The sequence below is a fragment of the Canis lupus genome, chromosome 16, assembly GCF_003254725.2.
Source record: "Canis lupus dingo isolate Sandy chromosome 16, ASM325472v2, whole genome shotgun sequence".
In the NCBI taxonomy this organism is placed as follows: domain Eukaryota; kingdom Metazoa; phylum Chordata; class Mammalia; order Carnivora; family Canidae; genus Canis; species Canis lupus.
The window spans coordinates 49,432,468-49,449,291 of record NC_064258.1 but is presented as its reverse complement, the minus strand read 5'-3'; the positions used below and the strand labels follow the sequence as shown (position 1 = coordinate 49,449,291).

At 37.9% G+C, this 16,824-nt stretch overlaps 1 long non-coding RNA gene across 2 annotated transcripts in view; it reads right to left on the bottom strand.

Annotated features, from left to right (window-relative positions):
* The window catches only part of LOC112675262 (uncharacterized), a 76,368-nt gene extending 61,419 nt beyond the window's left edge, over nucleotides 1-14,949 (bottom strand). Inside the window, exons 1-2 of one of the 2 annotated variants that reach the window (XR_003145842.3) lie at nucleotides 14,609-14,949; nucleotides 9,699-9,881 (exon numbers count right to left, since the gene is read on the bottom strand). This is a non-coding gene — a long non-coding RNA (uncharacterized LOC112675262). The remainder of the gene's footprint in view (nucleotides 1-9,698; nucleotides 9,882-14,608) is intronic. The other variant, XR_004805889.2, reaches the window with a different exon arrangement.
* Between the last annotated feature and the right edge of the window lie 1,875 nt (nucleotides 14,950-16,824).

The window sequence follows — 16,824 nt, the reverse complement described above, 5'->3', positions numbered from 1 at the left end:
GGGACATTGACACAGGAATGATAATATGAGGGGAAAATATGAAGAATATACAAGTAGAGGTATGTGGATCATTAAAGCTGATGTAGAGATGATAAGCAGAGGAAGGGAGGAATTACTTCAAATTAGGTAAAATTTTATGGAGGAAGTGACAGTGGATCTGGGACTTATAGAATGAACACAATTTTGAACTGCAGCTATAGAAGGAAAAGCTATTCCAGGGAGGCTCAAAGAAATATAGGAAAGGCAGATCCATGGAGAGTGTTCAACAAATTAAGACCATTTTAACTGTACTTTGGGGTAAAAGAACTAAAAAATGAGAGCCTCTGAGGAAGCCTCTGGAAAGCTTTTTCTCACCTCTCTTCAATTCCGCAGCCCACCAAGCTATTTTGTGTCCCTCCCTTATGGTCCCATATACCTCCATCCAGCCTCCTATGCATCTGCAAAAATATATGTTTCTCTCTAATTATACTGCCAAATCTGGACCTAGAGTGGCCCTCTAAAAGATTCTTCCTGTGTTTATACTTTCTCCACAAAGTTATCTATAAATAAAAATCTGATCATATTAACCCCACCCTCCATTAAAACCTTCATTGACTCAATGGCTTTCCATTGCTATTCAGGTAAAGACCCAGACCCTTTCATCCTTCACAAAAGTTCATATTCCCCACCCAGCCCCCTCTATTCTTATTACAAGAGTATAGTACAGACCATATTGGCCATCTTTACCTCCCTGCAATGGAAGCCTCTTGACTCAGATTTTTACCCTACTTATAGTCCCCTAACCTGGTAGGTACCCTCTAGCCCTCCCTTATAGCACTGCCCACCCCTCATCACTTTCCTTCCTCTGCCTTCATCCAAATGCCAACTGAAAGGTTATCTCTTCAAGGAAGATAGTCCCAATCCCCAGAGCAGCTTGAGTTCTGAGGTTCTATTGAGAGGTTCTGTGTTCTCAATGTTCAATTGTTCCTTATACATAGATATTTTATCCAGCAAGTTCTCTCCACTCTGAGAGCTGAGACCATAAATATCTCATTGGCCATTTATAATCCACTGGGGAAGCTCTGCTCTGGAGTGTGGTGGAATTGGGGCTGTATTCTGAAGCAATATAGAGTCAGTAGTTTGCGTTTTTGCAAATTTTACATTTTGCATTTTATACTCTCTCACATCTTGTTTCCGTTTTCCAAATTTCACTGATACATTTACATTGGTGCAAAATTATCCAAATAGTTTCTAGCCAGCCCTGACCCTGTGCTTATCCAGCTCTCCATCTTTGAAGCATAGTCTCATCTCTTTACATCTTTTTTTCCAGTACCAGTGATTCCCTCAGATTCTAAGATATCCTCTTATGACCCAGCCTAAATATCAGATACCCTCTCATTTTCTCAATGCAACCATTACAGACCTGCAGTATTATTTTAGGGAACTCATTCAACTTTTAAAATCTTATTTTTCTCATCTATAAAGTAAGAACATTTTGGGTTAAATGAGGTAATGCATGTTCAAAACCTGATATAATGATGGGCCTATAGTTGGGGACCAATAATGAGGAATTCACTTTCCCCCTTTTCAGTCCTGCTTTCCAGAACTATAAATTCTTATGCCTAGTCATGAATTGCATGATTCACTTAAGCTCCGAAGAGTTGTGTTTCTCGTGATCATGGCAGCCATTTTGTATATGTGTCTTGGGACAAAGTGGGTCTTAATTCTATTCATCCTTCATTCCACTTTGATATCAATCTCTTCTACTTTTATCTATCTCCACACTCAACTTCACTACTCCATAATCAGAGAATCCTTAAATTAGGACCTCTAGTTCTATGTGCTCATCAAACCCTGTGATTCCTCATAGACTTATCGTATTTGTAATTCATTAATTTTTGTGTCATGTCTTACCTAAGATTTTTCTCCCCTGCTGGACTCCGTCATGTCTAGCACTGCCAGACACACAGTAGAGTACTCATCAGTGACTGTTCAGTGTTCACTTATGTCATTGCAAATATCCCTCCTTTATGAAGCCTTCTCTGATCCCCATTCTTTTTTCTGAGAACTATCCCAGAAAACTGATAGTTCTTTATTTACAACTCTATTAAGCCACTTGCCATTGTCTGCTCTACAACATAGTTGTTGTCTCTTTCTTTTTACTAGACGAACTGTAAATTCCTGGATGAGAAAGTATGTAAATCCATCACCCTCCCACCACTGTGACTATGTTTAAACATTAACATATCCTTAATAAGGGTGGGTAAATGAGTAAACAAAAATTAAAAAAATAATTTATTAAATGTGACAGTTATTTACCTAAGACATGTGGCCAATCATGGGCATGCTTTCATATTTTTCAGTTGGGTAATCATCAAATATACATAATCATCAAAATCACGTTATTGAGAATGCTGCTTGATGTCAAATTAGTATGTCGCTACCAATGGGAGGTAAGGTTACCTGATGTAAAATTGTATGCTGAAATCAAATAGTAATCAAGGTTGAAGTAGTAAGTCCCTCTGGCTTCAGTCATGCAGTAGAAGGGTGCTCAGTAACCAGAGGAGAGCTATACCCCAGAGTCCCCCAGGGAAAGTGACTCTGAGACGAGAATGTGTTTGTGGCTAACAGGATACAAAGAGCAGATTTTTCACTTCCTAATGTAAACAGGTTCAATCTAGGTATAGTATTTCCCATGGGTGCTCCCTAAATATTTTAACAAGAGGACCGGAGCCTTGAGGACAGAAAATCCACCACTGACTTCCACTGCCTAACCACAGATAAAAAATTGATTACATTTCAGTTGATTTGAGAGGTTTCCAGATAACGATTTTTTATTTCTAAACTGCAGCAGACCATTGAAATTGTAAGCTGATGTAATGCCACCTACATTGCAGTGAAGGACCATAGCAAAATCAATATGCTATATCTCTTCATTCACAGATGTTCATGGATTTGAGCATATAGATAATGAAGTTTATTTATTCAAGTATACACCACTGTCACTAAATAATGGGTCTCAAATAGGTTTGTGCTGCCAAATAGTTTGATGACATATGGCATTTTAGATAGGTCATTATATTCCTGATTATGGAGCAGAGCAATATTTAAATAGTAAAGAAAAAACTAATAGAAGCATTTAGGTTGGAAGGCATGGAGAAGAATATTACTTTCTATAATCAACCTTTAAAAATAAAACTTCACTAGTGGTTGGAGATGTCTAGCTATATATTTGTCCTGCATCCACAGCAAGGCACATGCTCAAAATATATAAATTTATTTTCCTAAACAGCTAGATGTCTGCCTACATACTCCCTTCAATTCATAAAGAAATTGCATGTGAAAATGGGATACATGCCAGCAAGCAAGTGAGCAGCTCAGAAGCTGAATGTATATTGGTATGAAATTTGAAAACACACGTAGATTGGCTCTAAAACACTTCTTTTTCCGCAAGCCACGAAATGGAATTCTATTACAATCACATAGTGGAGGCGCACAAGGGGGTATATTTGCTTCTCAAGGCTAATGGGCGTTCATCAGCAACAGGATAATATGTCCCATCATCCTTTTTCACTAACAGGGGAAAGGTATTCTGGATGAGATGGGTGAAGAATTGGACAAGGTAGTTTATATTAGCATCTAAGCAATTTCTATTTTAGGAAGGAAAAAAAAAATCCACACCAAAGATTTGACATAAACCAGAGAACTATTCAATCTGAAAGTTACTGTTGATGTGACTGATAAAAACATCTTGACATTTGAGTCTTTTAACTGCCAGTCTATCACATGAGTGGCTCCAGTGATTAGTTCACTTGAAGAAGCTAACAAAGAGAGAACTTAAGAGAGCCATTTTACCATTCAGATGAGTAAGAGACAAAGTTAGAAACACAATACTTGTACTTACAGGAAAAGTGAGCATTTATGTGGGGAATTTTGACCATAGGGCATTTATTTAAATTCAAAAAGCAACACTACCTAGCAAAATGGATTAAATAACATAACTTTATTTTCTAAAGTATAATGGCTATGGAGGTTTCTGATCACTTATATGCCACTGCACAAGTAGTGTTGGGTAGATTTTGAATTTTATGGAGTCAATAGTACTTAGGAATATATTTCACAATTGTCCAGGGTTTAGGTGTCTGTTTAAACAAGTGTCTCTGTTTGTGGCCAAGTGCTTTAATTGTGTGTTATACCATGCTACTTACTGAGCTGGAAATTCCTGGTACAACCCTATTATTCATCATTTAGTTTCCTGTACTACTACACCGAAGAAAGATATTATTTTTACTAACACATAATTCAATTATAAAGGTGTGGTAGGTTGAATAACCCCCCAAAGGTGTCCACATGCTAATCCCAGGAATTTGCAAATGCCACCTTATGTGGCAAAACAGACTTTGCAGATACGATTAAATTAAGAATCTTAAAATGGAGAGATTATCCTGGATTATGCAGGTGGCCCCAGTGTAATCAGAAGAGTCCTTATTAAGAGGGAGGCAGGAAGGTCAAAGGCAGCAGAAGGTCATGTGTTGACAAATCAGTGACGAGAGCAATATGGCCATTATCCTATAGAAGCTAGAAGATCCAAGGAACACAAAGTCCCCTGGAGCTTCCAGAAGGAATCAGCCTTGCTGACACCTTCATTTTAGCTCCCTAAAATTCATTGTGGATTTTGAACCTCCAGAACTATAAAATACACACTTGTGTTGCTTAAGCTGTAATTTGTTATAGCAGCAATAGGAAACTGATACAAAGAAGGATCAAGAGAAAGTAAGTAGATTACTGGGTCTCCATTACCATACTCAGTGGAAGAAGAGGGGTGTGGATAGGAAAATTTATATAAAAGGAAGTAAGCACAGGATCCATAGTTATAGAGTATGGTAGAAAAGCAGTGCCCTTTAAAGTCAAACAGAAGTAAGTTCAAAATCACTTGGTTTATTTACTAACAACTTGACCTTTGGCAAGTTACTTAAACTCTGAACCTCAGTATCTGCAAGCTGAAGTGGGAAGAACAATGACAGCTATGCAAGATTGTCGCAAAAGAAACAATAGAATATTACTCAGCCATTAGAAATGACAAATACCCACCATTTGCTTCAACGTGGATGGAACTGGAGGGTATTATGCTGAGTGAAGTAAGTCAATCGGAGAAGGACAAACATTGTATGTTCTCATTCATTTGGGGAATATAAATAATAGTGAAAGGGAATATAAAGGAAGGGAGAAGAAATGTGTGGGAAATATCAGAAAGGGAGACAGAACATAAAGACTCCTAACTCTGGGAAACGAACTAGGGGTGGTGGAAGGGGAGGAGGGTGGGGGGTGGGAGTGAATGGGTGACGGGCACTGAGGGGAGCACTTGACGGGATGAGCACTGGGTGTTATTCTGTATGTTGGTAAATTGAACACCAATAAAAAATAAATTTATTATAAAAAAAAAGAAACAAGAAATTGGGTTACTGGTATATCTGACACTTAGTGAATAATGAACACATACAAATCTCCTTCTCTCTCTGTTTCTCCAAAATTATTTTTCCTTCTCTCCAAAATTATTAGACTTGTCACAGATTCTGGATTTTGAAGGGGGGAGAGTATATTTGCACTTTGATAGGTCTAGAATCAACATATATTTTATTGATGATTATGTGGTTTATATAGGGCCCTGTATTTAAACTATGAGAATCAGAAGTTCAATGACACCCAAGCCTTAGACACTGCAGCTTATTATCCCATAAGAGACAGACATGTATGTGTAAAATGAACAAGATGTAGACAGAAAGAGCTAGAATACATTCACAAGGACCCATGAAAGTGTAGGGGACAGAACTGTGAAATTTAGATTAAGAAACTCCAAGATAACCAATGCAGGGTCAGTGGCATTGTAAGTAAGATTTGAGGAAGGAACAGTATTTCCCTCAGGTAAAATGTGTTTGGAAAAGTCTCGGTTAAAGAACAGCATACCCAAAGTCAGGTGCCTACGATGTTCAGGGACAGGCAAGTTGGAATTACAGAATGCAGGAAGATGAGGTAGGTTTCCCATTTTTCCAGTTTGGGTGACTAGATGGAATTATCAATACATAGAGAGAATGAGAGAGGAAGGATGAGTTATGAAGAAAGAGAGGAAGAAAATGTATCCAAATTTGGATGACTTGATTTTGGAAGACTGGCAGAAGCACCATATGGGGATATGCAGCAAGCAGTTAGGAATTTGGAGTCAGTTGGATTATTTTGACTCAAGTAATTTGTCTGCCAAACCAAATGTCCTTCCTATAACTATATGAATATGCACCATGGAATATTTTAGAGATAGCAGCCTTCAAAATTGAAAGAATCACTTGACAGGCTATTTTTCTACCTCAAGAGTTGAATACCTTTTTTCCCCCCTAATTATTCTTATTTATGTATCTTGTGAATATTTCACACACATTCACTGTTATATTTGTTATATATACCTGTTTCAGATAGCCTGGAAAAAAAATGCATCATATAATTCCTCTCAATGGTGCCCCACAGAAGTGATAATTAAGGCTGTGTCTTTCTAGATACACTAGCTCCAACATTTTGGCCAAAAAGTTCTTTGAGAATAAATTTATGCAAAAGTTCTGAAAGTACTTTAAAAGTCAAGAAAATGAGTTATGAGTTAAAAGTTGGCCTGTAGAATACTGTGGATTTCATTGTCATAAATATGTGGACTGTGAATTACTTGAAGAAAACTGGGTAGAGGGTGGTTAAACATGAATGTTTAATGCTCAGGACAAATATTGTTCTTTGAAGATGGTTGATTTCTACTCCCTTAAAAATAACATGTCTCACTGGAGTGAATTCTCTTTTTGTTTGTGCCTTTCTTTCTGTTCATTGTAGCCAGTAGGAATTAAAGTCTGGGTCAAAATGACATAAATCAGACCAACTAGTTGGGCTAATTAAAGTGTCCTGAAAATTTCTCCACAAACCAGGTGGCATTTTTTAAACCTTGAGATCTGATGAGAACTATAGAAACACTAATTTTTTTTTCAATATCCTAGAGAATAAATAGGGAATTTCAATTTACTATTCTAAGGTTGTAAAAACTAATATGAATAAAATATTATTTTCTTAGTTTTTTTTTTTTTTCCAATGCTCTTTTAAGTCTAGGAAAACTTGAACTCATTATTTATATCTACCTGATGCTAACTCCAGAGTTTATATGGTCAAAATTAGTTGTGTTGGTAATTTATATTTAGAGAGAGATCAACCCAAACAGAAAATCTTTTTCAAAGACCACTTTTGGATATGTTTTCAAAAGCATCATGTAAAGAAGATTCTGGGAGATAGTGCCTAGGCCTTAACAAGCCACTCTCTCTTCACTCTAGATGTCAATTTCTCTGCCTTTCCCATGTCCAGCAGATGCTGGGCTTGTGGGTACATAAGTATCATAATATTAGCAATTAAGAACCAAGCACAGTACCAAACACAACAAAACAAACATTAAAACATATATGAATAGTACGAGTTAAAAATCTAATAGATTGGTTGAAGAAGAGAAACTTAGGGGCTCTGGGTAGCTCAGTTGGTTAAGCATCTGATTCTTTGTTTCAGCTCAGGTCATGATCCCAGGGTCATGATCTTGGGGTCCTGAGATTGGGCCCCCAGTCAAAGGCCCCTCTGAAACCCTTGCAAGGCTTCACGCTCAGCAACGAGTCTGCTTCTCTCCCTCTGTCTCTCCCTCTGCCCCTCCCCCTGCTTGCATGCTGTCTCTAAAATAAAGAGATCTTTGAAGAAATGAAAGATAGCATTGACATCCAAATTGGCACAGTTAAAGAAACATGTGAGGTTTTTTTATCTTAAACCTAGATCTGATGTACACAAATGCAAATATGAAGGAAAAGATAAGATAGTAGGAAGTGAGATCCAGCAAGATCAAAATTTCCACAAGTGGTATTCCAGAAAAGGAAAAGGGAATCAATGTAAGAAAGAAATATTAAAATAAATAAATAAATAAAAATTCCAACAAAACCTCCAATTTGGGGGTGTCCCTATTGGGGGAGAGGAATGTAAGGATGGGAAGAAGGGTGACAGGGGATTCTACAAGCTTCATCTCACAGGTCGTGGGAGGTAAGAGAGGTAGTTAGTATCTTATTTTCAAGGAACAGTAGATAAATATGGGTCTGCATAAGAATTGGGGAAGGGGAAGCAAACATTAAGGGAACAGAAAATGAGAAATTCCAATTAGTAAGGGAAAAACTGGAGAAAAAAGTGGTAACTCGATGAAACCCGAAAAACCAAGGAAGAAGAAATATAAAGTAAAATATGTAATAGCACAGAGAGAAATGGAAAGAACAAAATTGAGTTTTTCTATTACTACACTAGACACACATAAAGGAACACATGCTATTAAAAGGGAAAGGCTTTAGAGAAGGTTAAAAAAGATAATTCAGCTTTAAAGTGCTTGTAGGAAACACTTTTAGGGGCCCCCAGGTAGCTCAGTCAGTTAAGCATCTGACTCTTGGTTTTAGCTCAGGTCAGAATCTCAGAGTCATGAGATCAAGCCTTGCATCAGGCTATGCACTGGGCATGGAGGCTGCTTAAGATTCTCCCCCTGCCATTCCCACCCCCTTAAAAGGAAACATTTAAAATAGTAATAAAAGAATCCAGAATTAAAGAAAAGACAATATATATTAGACATAAAAAATAAAAAAGAAAAAGCAAGAGTGGCAGTACTCATGATATACAGCCAACAGCCAACTGCAAGACAGAGGGTGTTATGAAAAGATACAATCTAGTATTTGATTTATAAAGACAAAACTTAAAATTCTGTCCATAAACCAATATGGACCAAAATCCTTAAACAGACAGAGAAGAACATTAGAAATGCAAGGAAAATTTGATAAAAACATCAGCTTTGTGAACATTCTCAAATATATATCTTTCTGAACTGAAAGATCAAGTAAACAAAAAAATAAGTCAAGACACAGAAAAGTTGAACAACACAACCAATAAGCTTTATTTAATAGATACATACACAACCCCTCAAATAAAAAGGTAGATTTTTAAATATGTATGTTCTTAATGTATACGTATGTTTATATGAAATAATTACAAAAATCCATTGCTTATTTGGTCAAAAGAAAAAAAGCCTTAACACATTTTTTAAAGTAGAGATTTTATAGGGGCAACTTTCTCTGGTCATAATCAGATAAAATATAAAAGAATTTACAAAAAGTGACCTCCCCCCAAAGGATCTCCCCCTCACACACACCCCAAAATATCTTGGTCTTATTGTCATATGAAACATTCGGGATCTAACAACATTTGTGATCAGAGAAGCATAAGAGAAAAGCAAAGCAAAGAGGAGGGTAGGGAAGGGAGGAGGAAAAGAAAGAAGGAAAGACGGAAGGGAGGAGAATTTTAAAAAGAGGCAAAGGGCAAAAGTTTAGGAAGGACAAAAGGACAAAGAGAAAGAACCAAAGAGAAATTTGATGATGGTTAAAAACTGGTGCTAATGAAATTTACCAAAAGTAGAAAGTATAATTAAAGACCTATACAAGAAGAGAGACACCTGATTAGACAACTTAAGAGAAAGAGGAAAACATGCCTAATTATGGCTAAGAAAGAAGCATAACCAGAGATACAGAAGGGATGGGGTAAAATGGTAAAGAAATACCATGTTCAACTCTGGCAGTACCATGAAAAAGCATAGCGGACATGCATGATATATCAGCAATATAAAAATTACATACTTTACCCCTAAAATGCAGGGAACTTGAACAGTGGCGATGTTAGGAGAATATGGAAGATTATTAGAAACATAGTCCGCCTCCTCCTTGAATCTTGAATCTTGAAGGTGTTCTCCTCTCCAAGAGCAAGAGGTCCTCTGACCACACCCCTGCCCAGGCGACCAAAATGTATCGTTCTCCCAGGAACTAGACAGAGGGTGGGGGGTGCTCGAATTAAAATTTCAGAAATTCAGATCCAGAAAAATCTAAATTAAAAATCAAACCTGTCTCTTTAGTGCACTTTTGAATATGTGTCTCACGTCCAAAAATAAGTCTTCAGAAACATTTCAACTGTGAAAAACAAACCTGTGAACACCCAGCCTTTTCAGAGCTCTTCCTCAGAACAGCATGGTTTACATTGCTATTGGAATTGAAATAACATCAATGTTCTGAGATTAAAATGTGTCTCAGTAAATGCATTCCTAAAAAGTTACGGGTAAATCAAAATTTGTTCATTCATATCTTTCCATTGATTTACATTATCATTTCACAGATGACTTATCTTCATTGCAAATTTTTTTTGAATTGGCAATGCATGCTAATATTTTTTATTCAAGTTTCTCCCATCCCCTTTGTTCATGTATTTAACGATCTGTAAAGTATTTCCACTTACAGTGCCCTCACCAGTCCATACCGACTTCTCCAGGTATCTCAGCTAGACGCATCCCCAGAGCCCTCCTGAATGTTCCACTCTTCCTAACCCTCCACAACCTTTGAGAAGCAGGTGAAACCCCTCAAAGACGAAACCCACTAAAGCAAAAGCTTATCCCTCGTTTGTTTGCCACTCTCACACTCAGCACTTTCCTTTCTAAAATCTATTATTCAGGGTTCGAACCAAGAAGAATGGCTAGTCTGCATGGTCTTGAATGATTCACTTAGCCTCTCTGAGCCTCAACTTTGTCATCGAAGGAATACGGGAAATAAAGCCAGTTTGTTTCATCAGATTGTGGTGAGGATCAAAGTTTCGGTGGAACAATACGTGTGGAAGTGGCTTGAAAAACATCAGTGTTCCACTGGATCTCCCTCCAGCTGTCCTGAAGGCACTCAAGACCTTATGTGTCTGAACCTGATGTCATCATCTTCCCCCACAAACTGGGTGCTCTTTGTGGGTTTCGTATCTCAGTTCATGGTAAGAGCATCCATCCACTATAGTCATCTTTGGCTCCTCTTCTCTCTTCCCATCCACCTCTTCATTCAACAAGTCTGGTAGGTTCCAAGAAATCTTTCTAAAGTCAAATCCCTTCCGCACAATAGTAGTGTCATTACTTAATTTATGCTCTTATCGTCTCTTGGCTGTGTTATTGCCAGAGCTGCCCAAATGTTTTTCTTGGGGTAAGAGTAATATTTATTTGGTAATATCAAGAATTCTTTCAATGACAAGCTGAGAATGGTATTTTCCTCATTTTATAGATGAGTTTATTCCGGCTCCAAGAGGTGAAGCATCTTGCCGGAGATTTATATGGGAGGTAGATGTTAGAGTTGGCTTTGAATTTAAGACTCTTTCATCTGAACTCCTGCTTCTTCCACACTATGGCATAATGCCTCCAGAGAAGACAGAGAGCTGATCCTGCCCCCTGCTTCCTCATCTTCCTTCTTCTGCATGAGTCCTGTAGCTAGTCAATAGTCACATAAGAGTCAGGAATTAATTTAGACTGAATATCAAGTACATTCTGCCTATATTCATTGTATTCTTGAGTTTGCAACCTTGGCTTATTGACATCTGAGGCTGAATGATTCTTTATTGTGGGAGTGAATACTGTGCATTATAGGAATTTTCATCAGCATCCCTGGTTTCTAGTTACTAAATGCCAGTAACACACATCTCCCTCGATTTGTCACTACCAGTGTTTTATCTCCAGATGTTGCCAAATGCCCCCAGTGGGGAGGGGGTGACACAAAATTGTCCCTGGTCCAGATCTACTGTCCCACTCCTAAAGATCTCCTTGCCCCCATAGGCTGGGGTTTTATGAAGTTTCACGATTTTGTTGTGGTTTGTTACTGGTTTCTTTTGTCTTGATTTTGGGTTTTTGACCCTCTGCCCTCGTTTTCTATCTCCAAGAACTCTGTCCTTAACTCAGCAGACTTGGTAAAAGTCATACATTATTTTATCTTAGGTGTACTATTTCTCCAGGATTGGGATCTCCCACCTTGCCTTTCTCAGTTCTGCAGACATGAATTGGGACTATCAGTTTGGGCTGGATTATATACTCCCTGGTTATTCCTTCATACACTAACCTAGGCATCACTGTGAAGGTATTTGGTAGATGTGATTAAAGTCTATAATCATCTACTTTTAAAAGTATGGAACATTATGGTAATCGGAACGGTCCTTATCCAATCATTTGAAAGGCTTAAGGATAGAATTGAGACTCCTCAGAAGTTTTGCTGGGGGACTGCAGTGTCAGTTTGTGCCTGGCTGTTCCCTTCCTGTGATAGGACTACGGAGTATGGAATTGCTTAGCCGACCCCTGCAATCACATTCAGACAGCTCCTGGTGATAAATCTCTTAATTTATGTCTTCTGCTTGTTCCATTTCTCTTATTGAGCCCTCATAGGTGAGGCTTCTTCAACTTCCACATCCATGGTTAGGTCTTCCCTACTTGTTACTAGAATTTACCTTTAATGACAATCATCAGGCTCTGGAATTCCACTTGCCCAGGCAGTAGCCATTGAAGGACCACCTGCCTACATGGCTGTACCTGTTGTCACCTGCCGTGAGATTCCTTCTGATGTCAGTTGCACACCTAATGGTATTGCCTTCTGAAACCAACTTCCAAATCTAGCCAAACAACCAACTCTAACTGGTGGCTCTGTCCATTATCAAGTTATTTCCATTTCAAATCTGTCTATTCCCATCCAAAATTATATGCAACTACTAATGTCACATGTGCAAATTAAACAAGTTGTTTAGAAGCTCAATGAAAGGGCAGCCCAGGTGGCTCAGCGGTTCAGCGCCGCCTTCGGCTCAGGGCCTGAGCCTGGAGACCCGAGATTGAGTCCCACGTCGGGCTCCATGCATGGAGCCTGCTTCTCCCTCTGCTTGTGTCTCTGCCTCTCTCTCTCTCTCTCTCTCTCTCTCTCTGTCTCATGAATAAATAAATACAATTTTAAAAAAAGAAGCTCAATGAAAGTCCCATTTCTTATGCAATATATTTCAGCTGTCAAAAAGTAAAAGGAACACAGATTAAGGGGAGGCAGTTTTTTGCCAATGTACTTCCCCAGCCATTGAGAAAAGATATGCTACAATTTCATTGACACTCTATTGAGATTATTTGTAATTTTCCCTGGAGAATCATGTACACCTCTGGATTTTTATCAACAAAATCAGAATTTGTAGTAATGTTGTGTGTGTGTGTATGTGTGTATGTTTTAAATTTTCCAGTCTCTACTAATAACAAAACTGAAAAATATTCATTGATGAACGTAATTCTTGAGCAAGTTAATTTTTCTATAAAACATATTTATTAAAATGGGTTTTACCTAGGTTTGTGCCCAGTGGGTGTGTGGCTATCCAGATTTGTGGAGCTTGTAAGTTGTCCCACAGGAGTATGGGGCATCTAGAGAAGAAGGCTGGAGCAGCTTCAAACTCCTAACTCTGAGATCACTACCATTGGCTGTGCTTTCCATATAGGGAAGAGTATCCTCTGCTGGTCAAGTGATTTATTTCCCAGAACAGTTTGATTTTACTTCTTAATTTAAGAAGTAAAAAAAAAACATCAATTATTTGGGCTATTTTTTATTTCAGCAGACAGTTCTACAATAAGTATAAGAATATTTCATATTTCCTTGCCATGATTAGTGGTAATAGGCACAATTAACTACAAGTGTTCTAAAAACAGGAGTTTGGGACAAGGTACATTTACTCCTCAGCACCAGCTTTGATTATACCATTTTCTTCACACCATGTGCCATTGCTCACAAAAGTCTAAGAACTTAAATATCTGCAAGGAAAACTTGCAATCCCATGGCAAAAACACCAGTGCTGTAAATATTTTCATGTTCTAATGGGAACCTTGAGATGTTGTTCTATGAAACAATATCCCTTTCTTATGTGCCAGAGCTGGAGAACAGGGTGTTTGTGTCTTTTCTTTTTATTTTTTTTAATTTTTATTGGTTTATTATCTTCTCGAATGCCAGTGTCAGCATATGCGGTTAAGTGGATCATGTTTTTGCGCTCTGTATTTTATATCATGGCCTTTTTTTTATTCTTCTACTCCTGTGGAACATTATGCCCTATTCAATACAACCCAAAAATCCAAAAATAGTCAGATATAAGTGCATATTTTAACCTGTTAAAGAAAAAAATTCAATATAAATAGCCATAGATTTGTCATCTTTGTATCAGTTTCCCAGGTCGGGCGGTCCTATTAGTCATATGAACTATTCCCTGAGGAAATTCAGATTGATCCACTCCAGCCATGGTTAGATGGCAGAGGTTACAGTGCTGGTTGCTGCTTGCCTCCCATAACTTCCCTTCTCTCCTCCCACGCTTGCCAAACTGGACACTCTTTCATTCTTTAAACAAATTCTATACTTTCTCCACTCAGTGGCTTTACATTCTAACCAGACAGTATCTCTTTCCCTTCTCATCCCTCCATGCCTGGCTGAAATGCCACTCGCTCCTTAGAGCCCTCCAGGAATCTGCTAGAAGGAAATCGTCTCTTCTCCCTTGAATTCCCTTTGGCATCTTGTCACTGTTCTCATCTTATATCCCACATTATAATCGTTTGTCTGTAATTAGATTCCTTGAAGACACAACTCTGTCTTAATTATTCTTTAAAATGCCACAGCACCTAGCAGAGTGCTTAGTACTACTGAACGCTGGGTAAATATTTATAAATTGAATGAATAAATGAATTTGCGGCACAATTTACCTGTTTGTAGCAGCCTTGTTCTATTTGCCAAGAAGTGGTTTCCATGTGAGATATTTAGACAGCTGTTTTACAAAGAGCTTAAAATAGAGTAGCATATGTGTGTGTTGAAACAAAAATAACTTACGGAGACTGCAGTGATAAACTGACTGAATGAAATTCATCTCTTGAAGGCCTACTATGTCTAAATTACTCAGAAGACTTGGCCAAACACCAATGGATAATGATAGCATCTCACATATCTTAAGTACTTCAGTTTCCACGTAAGCTACTATGACATACAAGCCTTTGTTGGTTGAATTCATACTCAGTTACAAAGTAGTGTCATCAAGAGAATCTTTGAAAGCACGGGGGGAAGAGAGATCACGTTTCTACTATTTCAGGGAATTTTTTTTTTCTCAGAATGATTTTTATACATCTACTCCAGAAAATTATCTTGGTCCGAATTATTCTACACATCCTATTACATAATGAGAGCTGAAAACCAAGAGAGCTTTTCTTTGGTAAATGAATAGGAAACTAGAGAAGGTGTATTATTTTGAGACCATAAATGTTACTCTATCAGATTTGTGTGGGTTTTTTTTTCTTCCTCGGGTCTTTGGTATCTTAGGAAACCTTTCCCCTTCTCCCATCACCCACTTCCGGCTGTTCTCCAAAAATTACTTGTCAGTGGAAATTTGCTCACACAGTGAAATAAAAGCCCTAAGCAGATAAAGGAAAAGAGATAAATCACTTGCCAAGCTAACTGCCTTAATAGTGAGTTTATTACCTCTTGTTTCATTTTGATACTTTAAAATCCTTAAACTTTGCAATGGAGACTGCATAACTAGTTGGGGTGTGTCTGGTGAAGTATTTGAAGTTAGAGTCACAAAAAAATGGGGGGGGGTTATACTCTGTTAGAAACTTTTAAAGGAGAGATTTATTTAAAGGAAGACATGGTGTCCTTAATATTCGTTATCCCTACATTTTTGTAATTTCAAAATTCAGTGTATTTGTTGAATTGAGCCCTTACAAAAATTAAGATAAAAATAAAGGCTGTATCAAACTAGTCTATTTATTCTCTGTGTTGTTCAGAATGCTGGTTTTACATGGTTTTTCACTTTTCCACTGATGCACCTGACTTAGGAGATGCAGCTTCCTATCTTGCTTATACTGCCTAACATACGAGAAATGTATGACACTTGCAGGATGTCCTTTGAGGAGAAAGTAATGATTTCCTTTAATGCACTTTTACTTGTAAGGCGTCTACTCCTGGCAGTTTTGGAAGACAACTTAAGTCCTTGAGAATTTCCAGGTTTTCTGTGTTTAAATTTGGGAAATAAAAGAGGGAGCACCAGATCTCCTAGGTGACTCCAGAAAATATTTCCCCTAACTCTATACAAACTGAATTATTCTATCAGTATTAGCTTTAGTGAGGGATTTGACATATAATTGTATGTAAATATTGAGGCAAAAGATATGCCATCTAAGAAAAGGTAAAAAAGAAAAAGAAAAATCTCAGGAGGCAGTAGAAGGATTGAATGGAGGTAGGTGAGAAGCAACGAGCATTTTGCCTCTTCGAGGTGACAAAGTATGAAATCACACAAGATGGTGACTATGTAGTGCTAAGTGGTGCTAAATATTTGGATGGCATGAGCAAAAACTGGCTATAGAGTGAGAGTGTTTGGGTAACAAGTTGGTCGACAGTGATTACTTTCTTTAGCCAGAGCTGGAATAAGTGAAGAAGCACCAAATGCTTGAGTCTTCTTTTTTCAGGGATGGACCTTAATTACAAGCTTTCCCTTCCATCCCTGTTTCCCCACCCCACCCACCCCCGCCCCACCACTTCCTCCCCCCTACCCCCCCCCTTGGTGTTATTTTGGTGTCTTTTTCTTTCTCTCCTCTGTAAAGTTGTCATAAAAGAGTTATTGTTGAAGGATTTGAACCATTCCTATCAAGACCCTCCTCCCTTCCAAAAGAATGGCCTTTTTGAAGTAACTTCAAAACTATTCTATCAATCAGAAATTTGCTTTTTTGAGTAGGAGTCACAAGGCATCAAGAGGAAAATAGTCACTTAGATCTCTGTTTTGATTGGCTGGACCCCTTTAAATAATTTATATACGACTTGTAATCACAATATTTCTTGCCTGATGAGCTTCTATACTTGAATCAATGATGGGGAAAAAAACCAATACACGAAGTTGTTGATAGTAACTCCTGGGGAAAATATTTCTCTACTA